The sequence below is a fragment of the Pseudonaja textilis genome, chromosome Z (genome assembly GCF_049901715.1).
Source record: "Pseudonaja textilis isolate UNSWEBS1 chromosome Z, rPseTex1.2, whole genome shotgun sequence".
Taxonomy (NCBI): domain Eukaryota; kingdom Metazoa; phylum Chordata; class Lepidosauria; order Squamata; family Elapidae; genus Pseudonaja; species Pseudonaja textilis.
The window spans coordinates 130096882-130107737 of NC_142008.1; positions in this window are offsets into that span (position 1 = coordinate 130096882).

Here is a 10856-nt window from a genome sequence, read left to right on the forward strand (position 1 = left end):
AGTGGGGGGTAGAGGAGAAAGCCTAGAGGCTGGAAGGTTGGTTTGGGGTGCAAAGTTGGATGTGGCTTGGGGAGAGAAGGGAGGAAGGGAGGGAGGGCTCAGAGACAGAAAGGTAGGAGCTGTTTAAGGAGCTGGAAGCCAGGTCTCCTTGGCTTGGTCTCTTGAAGCAAGTCTGGGATGTGTCCACCTCCAAATCCTCTCTTTCCCTGAAGCGCCCCTGGTTGGGGGCTTGTATTTATGATTCCGCCAAGGCTCTTTGAAGTGAGACCCCAAATGGCACATTCACACCTCAAGAGGGGAGGGGTTTGGGGCTGGTAGCAGGGGAGCTGCAGGAAAGAAGTAGCAGACGTAGGCTCAGCCTTGGGATGCCCCATCTTTACATACCTTCCAGCTATTTCTGTCAGGACCCCTCTACTACCCAAGCCCTCCTTCTGCCTCCCCTGCTATTCAAACTCTCAGCTCTCCTTTTCCAGGCTTAGATGCCTCCCCAGTCCTCGCCTGCTCCCCCTTCAGAGCTAGAGCTGCCCAGCCAAATCTTCTCCCACTTATGTCCACTTCCCAACTCCATCTCAGACTTCATTAAGAGTGGTGGCTGAATCTCTTTCTGCGCCCACCCCTTGAATCCTCCTAATTGCCTAATTAACACCCTGACTCCAAAGTTTCCTGATTGATCCTGACCTATGGGATTCTCCGTTTACAAGTGAATGAAGGGAGGGGGGGGGTTGCCAGAGTCATTTATCATCCAGATGTTTTCACAGCTGGGCAGGACAGCTGCAAAAGAGCTGCCAGATGCTGGGAGAGGCAAGTGAGATCTTCTCAGCCATAGCTAGGGTGAGAGAACCATACTTCAGATTCTTGAAGCTCATCTGAAACTACATTTTGAAATGTAGTCATGGGAATTGCTATCGAGGGAGTTGTTTTAGAGGGAACCACAAAACTGTATCTTCTGCCAAAGTATGTTGAGAATAAACCTCCAGAAGCTACACCCAGATTGAAGTAGGCTGGCTTTCATTTTTATGTTGCAGGGAAACAACAGAAGCTTCTAGTACCTTAAGATCTTTATTACAATATGTGTGTGCTATTTTTGGTGTGTGTAAAGAAGGAAGAGAGATCATTAAAGGGGAGTTCAGAGACATATGAAATAGAAGAGGTGAATACAGTGGTAATAAGCTGAAAGTTTGGGCAGTACCCAGATGGCCTGTACTGATTCAAAAAGAAGCAGGATTCAACTTGGTGGGAGTAGCGTTGGACTGGGACACTGAACAAAAAAAAAAGGCAGTGGCAAAGCACATCATTGCCACAAAAATACTGTGATATTTATTTATTTAGGCAATTCGTTGGCCACCCATCTGGTACCTGATTCTGGGCAGCTATGTTTCCAGATGTTTGATTAAAAAGACACCTTACCTTTTGTGGTTGTGCACAAAAATGGGGTTCAGGTGTGAGATAGAAAGTTTTGCATTAGTGACATGACCAATACACATCATCTGATCAAACCTTTCCTGGAGCCACAAAAAATGTTGCCAGATCCTCTTGTTTAAAAAAAAAAAAGGTGGCTGAACACTGCAGAGTCAGTGACAATATGGGTGGTCGCCATAAGATCCCAGACAGAAAAATCTGAGGAAGGAATGGAAGGGGGGGGAACTGAAATGTCTTCCTATTTCTCCACTGTTTTTGTGGGAGGGGGCATACTTAATTCTCACATTAGATCTGTGCCCATTTATTATTGCCTGCATTGACCAATCATCACCCAATCATTCTGGAAGGCAGTGGGGCATTTCTGATGGAAGATGGTTTTGGGAAAGGTGCTAGTAAGTCCTCAGATAAGGCTAGAGAGCATATTAAAAAGCAGAGACATCATCTTGCTGACAAAGGTATAAATGGTTAAAGTTATGGTTTTCCCAATAGTAATGTATGACTGAGAGTTTGACCATAATGCAGCCATAATACTTTGACCATAATGCATTGGTAAGGCCACATTTGGAATACTGCATCCAGTTTTGTAAAAAAAAAATATGTTGAGAATCTAGAACAGGGGTCCTCAAACTTGGCAACTTTAAGATTTGTGGACTTCAACTCCCAGAATTCCTGGCTGAGCCTAGTATAGCTGGCTGAGGAATCCTGGGAGTTGAAGTTCACAAGTTTTAAAGTTGCCAAGTTTGGAGAATTCTGATCTAAAGCAAGTGAAGAGAAGAGCGACAAAGATGATTAGGGGATTGGAGGCTAAAACATATACAGAATGGTTGCTGAGATTGCTGGAATAATGAAAAGAAGGGGTGATATGATAGCAGTGCTCCAATATTTGAGGGGCTGCCACAAAGATCAAGGAGTCAAGCTATTCTCCAAAGCACCTGAGGGCAGGACAAGAAGCAATGGATGGAAATTCATCAAGGAGAGATCCAACCTAGAATTAAGAAGAAATTTCCTGACAGTTAGAACAACTAACTAATGGAACAACTTGCCTCCAGAAGCTGTGAATGCTCCAACACTGAAAGTTTTTATGAGGAGATTGGACAACCATTTGTCTGAAATGATGTAGGGTTTCCTGCCTAAGCAGGGGGTTGGACTAGAAGACCTCCAAGGTCCCTTCCAACTCTGTTATTCTATTCTATTTTTAGGATGGCTGAATGCCCCCAAATTGATACTTTTGAATTGTAGTGCTGAAGAAGATTCTTAAGAGTCCCTTGAATTACAGGGAGATCAAATCAGTCAGTCCTAAGGAATCCCCCCACCCTTTGGAAGGGCAGATACTGAAACTGAAGGCTTCTGCCACCTAATGAGAAGAGAGAAGACTTGCTGGAAGACACCCTGATGTTGGGAAAGATTGAAGGCGAAAGAATGGGGTGGTGGAGGACAAGATGGTGAGATAGTGTCATTGACGCAATGAACATAAGATTGGGCAAACTCCTGGAGAAAGTGGAGGACAGGTGTGCCTGGTGGGCCATGGTCCACAGGATTAAATAAAAATAAAATACAGGCTGAATAGTCAAGACCTTGTTGATGATCCAAACTCTGCCAAGGATCTTGGAGTACTCATCTCAAATGACCTAAGTGCTAGAGCCCACTGTAACTACACAGCCAAAAAGGCGTTAAGAGTTGTTAACCTAATCTTACAAAGCTTTTTCTCTGGTAATATTACACTAATAACTAGAGCATACAAACAATTTGCTGGACCAATACTCAAATACAGCTCATCAGTCCGGAACCCACATTACGTATCTGATACTAGCACAGTTGAGAAAGTCCAGAAATATTTCACAAGAAGAGTTCTCCACTCCTCTACTCATTGTAGAATACCTTATGCCACCAGACTTGAAATTCTAGACCTAGAAAACCTTGAATTACGCCATCTTCCATCTGATCTAAGTATGGTATATAAAATCATACATTGCAATGTCCTACCTGTCAATGAATACTTCAGCTTCAACCATAATAACACAAGAGCACACAATAGATACAAACTCAAGGAGAAGGTGGAGCTGGAGTTGCAAGAATACGGCATGCGATTTTGGAGGTCTGAGATCGCTAACAATATCTTTGCTCCTGGATGGTCCAAATGGATCTAGACCGTCCCAAAGAGATGGTGAATGTAAAGAGTGCATTCTATCGATCCCAGGGACACCACAAAGTACCTGGTAGATCCAGGAGAAACTCTTTTTGCCAGCAGCAAAGAGACAGCCATTAAAGCTGCTGAAGTTGGGACAGCTCCAAAATGAAAGAGAACGGAAAGAGAAAGTGTGCCGGTTTGGTAAGAACTTTTTCTTTACTTTAAGATTTGAAAGGACACACTAAGGAAAAGAAAGAATCTGTAAAAGTTTTGACAGAAGTGATTAAGCGGCAATTTTAAACAGGAAGTCAAAGTAATATTTTTATTTTTTCTCATTTCTGGATTTTCTACACATGATTTTATATTTTGAAACTGGATTGATATTTCTTCTTCTTCCACCTATTCTTTCTCTCCTTTTTGACTTTATAATATTCTAGGCTAGAAACTCCCTTTTAGTCATCTTTTTAAATATCTTTTTTCCTTTTTAATTAATTTTTTATTATATCTTGTTTGGAAAAAGAGGGGGAAAGTGAAAGCAGAAGAAACTTTGTAACACTGCCAACTAGAGGCTTGGAAATATTCTACCTCTTTTTTTTCTTGACCAGACAAAGCTGAGAAAGAACTGAGACTTTTTTTCAAGGACATTGCCTGTTTGATAAGATAGAGGGAAGAGAATGGGAGAGTATTATTGCAGGTGCCCTTCTGGGTTTCCATCAATAGCTGGAGTCTGGTGTTGAAGTTTATAGAAAAAAAAGGTGATAAGACTCTGGAGTTATAAATTTTAACAAAAGCCTTGGAAAACCAAACAAGATGCAGTGTGCTCTTTTTACTTTTTTTAAGCTGGGCTATTTCTTACTTTAATAAATCCCCTCCTTACTAGCTTACTTTTTGTAATAGTTATTTGGATTTTTGGCCTTTTGGAACTTGTTTTTATCTTTCCTTTTGTTTTTGAAGTCTAATTTTTACATTTGCATTTTATTTTAAAGGAAAAGCTTTAGTATTAATGATTTCCTTCCTTCCTTTTTTTTTTTTTAAGGGAGTAGTCTCTTTTCCTTTTTCTCTCTCCCTCCCTTGTATCTTTTGTTTCTATTTACCTTCCATACTGGTTTTTTTTTGTGGCTTTCTTTTTTTTCTTACGCATCCTTTTATACCTGAGACTTTCTAATTGGATTAAGATGTTGAAGAACCTGAAGAACTTTTCTTTTCTCTTCTTTAGTTTTTTATTTTTTACTTTTCCTCCTTTTTTCAGGATTTAACCATTTTTTCTTTTTTGTGTGTGTTTATGGTCTTTTCTTCCATTTTTGAGTTTTTACTGCTATCTAACCAATCGGTTGGATTAAGGTATACAAGAACCTAAAGAATTTTTTTTTAATTATTATTATTATTGTTATTATTTGGCTTCTTTTTCCCCACTATTTTTACTTGGAATTACAATTGGTTATTTCACAAGTGGATTAAGGTCTAGAGGAACCTGAAGATTTTGAATTGTCTGAAATGAGTAGGAAACTAACAGCCCCTGGTTCCTCAACTCTTACTTCTTCCCCTTCACCATCTGGAGGACAACACTCAATACAGCAAGAAAAATGTTACAGCAAGAAAAAGAACAGGAAAAAGTGACCCTGCAGATGATTATGCAAGGAATTCAAAATATTCAAATAAGAACAGAGAATATTGAAAAGAGAACAGAGAACATTGAACAAAGAACAGGAAAAACTGATGAAAAGGTGGAGAACATTAAACAAATGATAATGAAGTATGATGAGCGATTCCAAAAAATTGAAGAAGAAGATAAACAAAGAGATAAGAAGATTGGAGATATTGATAGCAGATTAACCATGGTTGAACAAGATAAAAGTGGGATGTTGAGATGGGAGATGGACAGATCAGAATTTTATCTCAGATTCCAAAATATAAAGGAAGAAAAGGGACAAAACCTAGCTGAGACAATGATAGAAATTTTGGCTGAAGCTTTGGAAATAACTAAAGAGAAGATGATGGATGGAGTAGATGAGGTTTATCGAGTCTTCACAAGATATGCAATGAGAAATAGCTTACCAAGAGAAGTTCGCATCAGATTTACAAAGAAAGCCATTAAAATGCAAATATTGAAAGTGGCAAGAGAGAAAACATTGAAATATAAAGACAAGGAGATTGTGGTCCTGAAACAAGTACCCAGATGAGTGAGAGAGATGAGAAGAGAATACTAATTTCTGACCAAAATTCTACTTAAAAAAGAGGTGAATTATAGATGGCTGGTTCCAGAAGGTTTAACGTTCACATGGCAAGAACAGAGACATAGAATTGACTCAATTGAGAAAGCTGAATTATTTTACACAGAATATTTTGGAGGGAAAGAGGAGGAGGCAGAAAAAGAAATGTCATTAATTGAATTCCAAGAGGACTGCCAAATGGCAACTGAAAAAAAAGAAGGTGCAGTAGGCGGAAAGGTGGAAGTCAAAGAACAACGTGAACCAAGATCTACGAGAACTGCTAAACTTAACTACAAAATATAACCATGGAAGAGAAAAAACTGATTACAATTAATATAAATTGTCTTAACTCAACTGTTAAAAGAAGGAAAACTTTCCATAAATTAGAGAAATTAAAATTTGATCCAATCTGCCTACAAGAAGTACATATCAAAAAGCAACATGAACAATTGCTGATACGAGCCAAAATTAGGGAAAATATTTACTTCTTTGACACAATGCAAGAAAAGAGGAGTGGTTTTATACATTAAAGATATTATCCCAGCGAAATTGATCTATACCGATGATGATGGAAGAATACTAATGGTAGAAATAATGGACAATAATATGAAAACACTCCTGATTGCAATCTATGCCCCAAATGACAATCAAGAAGAATTTAATAAAAAATTACATATGAAAATAATTGAACTGGACTATGCTAATATAGTTATGATGGGAGATTTTAATGGAATTGTAGATAATAAACTGGACTACACAGCACAGAAAACAACAAAGCAAAACAGAAAGACTCTCCCTAAATTTTTTTTTAAATGATAGATGAAATAAATTTAAAAGATACACGGAGAGAAAGAAATGCTAAGACTAAACAATACACCTTCTGTTCAAATAGACATTTATCATGGTCCAGAATGGATATGATATGGGTGTCAACAGAATTGTTAGCTAATATTCAAGAAATAAATATTGAAACAAGTACTTGGGCAGATCACAATCCAATGACAATTAAATGGAAAAGACAAAGAAGAAGATCCAGATGGACGTTAAATAATACTATATTAAAGGAAAAAGACTTCACACAGTGGATGGAGAAAGAACTGGCTTTCTTCTTTAGAGACAACAAAAAAGAAGATACATCAATGCAGAACGTATGGGATACAATGAAGGCATATGCCAGAGGCTTGATAATAGACTATACAAGGAAAAGAAATACCATGAAAAGACTAGCCTTTAAGGCATTAGAGGATGAGTATAAAGGACTTGAAAAAGAACTACCGAAAATGCAACAGAAAAAGGACATTAAGTTAAAAATGGTTATAACAAAACATAAAATGGGACTAATAGAAAAAGAAGCACTAGCACAGAAAAACAGAACTACTTTGAAGATGCAAATAAACCAGGTAGATGATTAGCATATAAATTGAGAAAGGAGAAAGAATCAAGGAAAATATTGCAATTAATAGATGACCAAGGCCAAATTTGCTATGGTAGTAAAGAGAAGAAGGAAATTATATGAGACTATTATGGGAAACTATACACACAAGAGAATATTGATGAGGAAAGTGTTAAACAGTACTTACAGAATGCTAATCTACTCCAGATACCTAAAGAGATTGAAACAATGTTAGAAAGCAATATAACGATGATGGAGTTAACTGAAGCACTTAAGAAGCAAAACAATGGAAAGGCACCAGGTCTTGATGGACTTCCAGCAGAATTTTATAAAACACTACAAGAATCGTTGAACCTTCCATTGCTAGAAGTTATGAATGAAGATATGTTAAAGAAGAAGATACCCAATCATGGTCAGAAGCTTATCTTACACTTGTCCCAAAAGAGGAGGCCGATCCACTACAAATCAAGAACTATAGACCTATTTCCTTACTAAACACAGATTATAAAACTTTTGCTTCAATATTGGCAGAATGACTTAAAAAATCTTAAACAATTTTATCCATCCTGATCAAAATGGATTTCTGCCAAAGAGACAAATTAAAGACAATATGAGAGTAAACTTGGACACTTTGGAATATTACGAGGCACATCCTGAAAAACAAATGGCTTTGATATTTTTAGATGCACAGAAGGCATTTGATAATATGAATTGGTGATTCATGTTATTACAGCTGGAACAGATGGGCTTTGGTAAAAAAAATTATTCAAGCAATAGAAGCTATATATCATAATCAAATGGCAAAGGTAATGATATAGGGAGAACTGACAGACTCTACTGATATAAGAAAAGGAACAAGACAAGGTGCCCACTATCACCTCTGTTGTTTGTGTTAACCTTGGAAGTGCTAAACAGAAATATTAGAGAAGAAAAGGATATAAAAGGGATGAAAATGAAAAAGGAAGAATTTAAGTTGCAAGCATTCGGAGATGATCTGGTTTTCATTTTAAAAGACCCACTAGAAATGTGGCTAGTTTGAAAATAAATAAAGATAAGACAAAGATCTTGACAAAGAATATACTGTCAAGACAAAAGGAATAACTGGTGGATCTATTGAAAATTCAGGTCACGAATAAGATCAAGTACTTGGGGATACATTTGACAGCAAGTTGCAGAACACTAAAAGAGAATAATTATATCAAACTTAAGCAGCAGATAGCACTAGATTTGGCGAAATGGGGAAACTTACAACTGTCATTAATAGGAGAATATCAACAGTCAAGATGAATAGACTTCTGGTTGCAAGGCTTCGGTGGCAGCAGGAATCCGCTATTCTGCGGGTCCCTGCTGCGCTCACTGCTGAAGTACCCCCAATCCGATTGGATTTGGGGGTTGTTGTTACCCCGGAGAGGTAACGGAAGATAGAGGAGATCCAGATAGGGGTCTGGGGACATCGCAACCCCTTTCCCCAGCCGGCTAGACTCCTTTTTCCAGAGGCGGTGGAGCAGCGGTCAGTAATGGCCACCACAAAGAAATCTACAACCGGACAAGATTTGTGCAGGAGGAAGAATTAGAAAGTGAAAGTTTTTCTGGCTGAACCGGGACATTAAGACTCATTTAAATACCCTGGAAATCTGACTTTTTCAACGTTACATTGTTTCCAAAGGAGGCTGTCAAGCGGCAAATGAAAATTCTAAAAGGGAAAGTTCACTCTCCTTCCTTATGGAGAGATAGCAAATGGACACTGAAAAACCTGCTTTTCTACAGAAGGTAAAAAACAAAAGCTCTTTGTTATAAGTGGAAAGGGAGAGGACTAAAAAAAATTTTTTTTTTTTATTAAGACTTTGTTGGAGGAGATGCCTTGAAGATTATAAGAACAGAAACTAATTGTAATAAGGCTTTAAAATACATTTTGAGACTTGTAATTGATACTGCCCCAAGAGGAGAAAGTCCAAAGGGAAGAAGATCAAATATTTCATGTCTGTTTGGATTGCTTGATGACTCTGAGACGTTTGGAAATTATTCTAAGATTAAAAACCTTTGGGTTGTTTTTTAAAAAAAGAAAGAAAAATGGCATTATCTGTGGATGAATTAAAAATGGAATTTGAAAAATTAAAGGAAGAATGACAAGAAGGCAAGGGCTCTTTGGGAGCTGTTTTCCATTTTTTAGAAATGGCGATTTCTACCTACCAGCAGATACAACAACAAGATGTTTGGGAGGAGGAAGAAGAAGAAGAAGAAGAAGAAGAAGAAGAAGAAGAAGAAGAAGAAGAAGAAGAAGAAGAAGAAGAAGAAGAAGAAGAAGAAGAAGAAGAAGAAGAAGAAGAAGAAGAAGAAGAAGAAGCAGCCATCTTTAATGGACAGAAAGTTTTAATTAAGAAAAAGAATAAGAGGGGAAGGAAAATGGAGAATTTAAAATTTAAGAAAACAACCAAGATAGAGAAAAATAAGGTGAAAAATCGATATAATGTCAGAAAGCTACAGAAAAGAGGAATACAACAGAGAGGGGAAGCTAAAAGGCGAAGGTTAGGAGATGGGGGGGAGGTAAAAAGGCCAGATCAGAGAAGAAAGGAAGGGAAAAAGGGGAAAAAGCCACAAAGGCTTGAAACACGATGCAAAAAGCAGATCTTTTTCAGAGATAAAAGGTAAGGTACAATTATAAAAAAAAAAAAGATTCTGCAAGAGTACACAAGATAGTATTGTTGTATTTGTATTTAAAATAGTAAATTGGAATATTATAAGATTTAAAAATATTAAAACATTAAAATGCTTAATAATGATAGACTTTAACATTTAACAAAATATAAGGGAATGTGTAAAACGTTTAAGGTTTGGCTATAGAGTTTATTTTGCTATTGTCTAAATGTTATTATAAATCTATTACTTTATTTTCCCACCTTAAAATAATGTATTAAGCAGAATTTGAATGGAAATTATATACTTAACTATATTATAAACTTATTATTTTCTTGTATTAAAATGTGACATGTAGAATGTACTACGCAGAATCAGAATGGAAATTATGCATTATTTAAATTGTCAAATTTAGGGGAAAGATAGAAAGGCGTCATACTTCAATTAGTGATTACAGGGGAAATTTTTTGTTAGAGAGAAGAGATAAATAGATAATTGAAAAAGAATGGACAAAAGATACAAGTATAATGATCTAAATTAAGATTAAATAAACAAAATATAATTAAGAGAATGAAAAGAGGGAAGAAGTTTATATAGAAAATATAGAATGGTAAATAAGATAAGTAATGGTATATAAGGTGAGCATGAATTTGATTTAGGTCTGTTAAAAAAAGATGTAACCCGGGGATAAGCCACTTTCCAAAAGGATGTTTTGTGTTTGGGGCATTTATGTTTGACTGAGAATTAATAAAGCCTAGGAGGAATATCACTAAAGGGAGAAACAATGAGAAATTTGGAAAAGATATGTATGTGCTTAAATGATAATTGGGATGTTTATTTGCTTTCTCAAAACTTATAAGTAGCTTTCAGAAAGGAGGTTTTATGTTTCTATGTTTTATGTTTTGTTGGTCTTTGAAAATTAATAAAATTTGCTTCAAAAAAAAGAAAGAAAAGATAAATAGATAATTGAAAGTGAACGGATAAAAGATGCAAGTAAAATTATTTAAACTGAGGTGAAATAAATAAAATTGAATTAAGAGAGGGAACAGAAGAGAGAAAATATATACAAAAT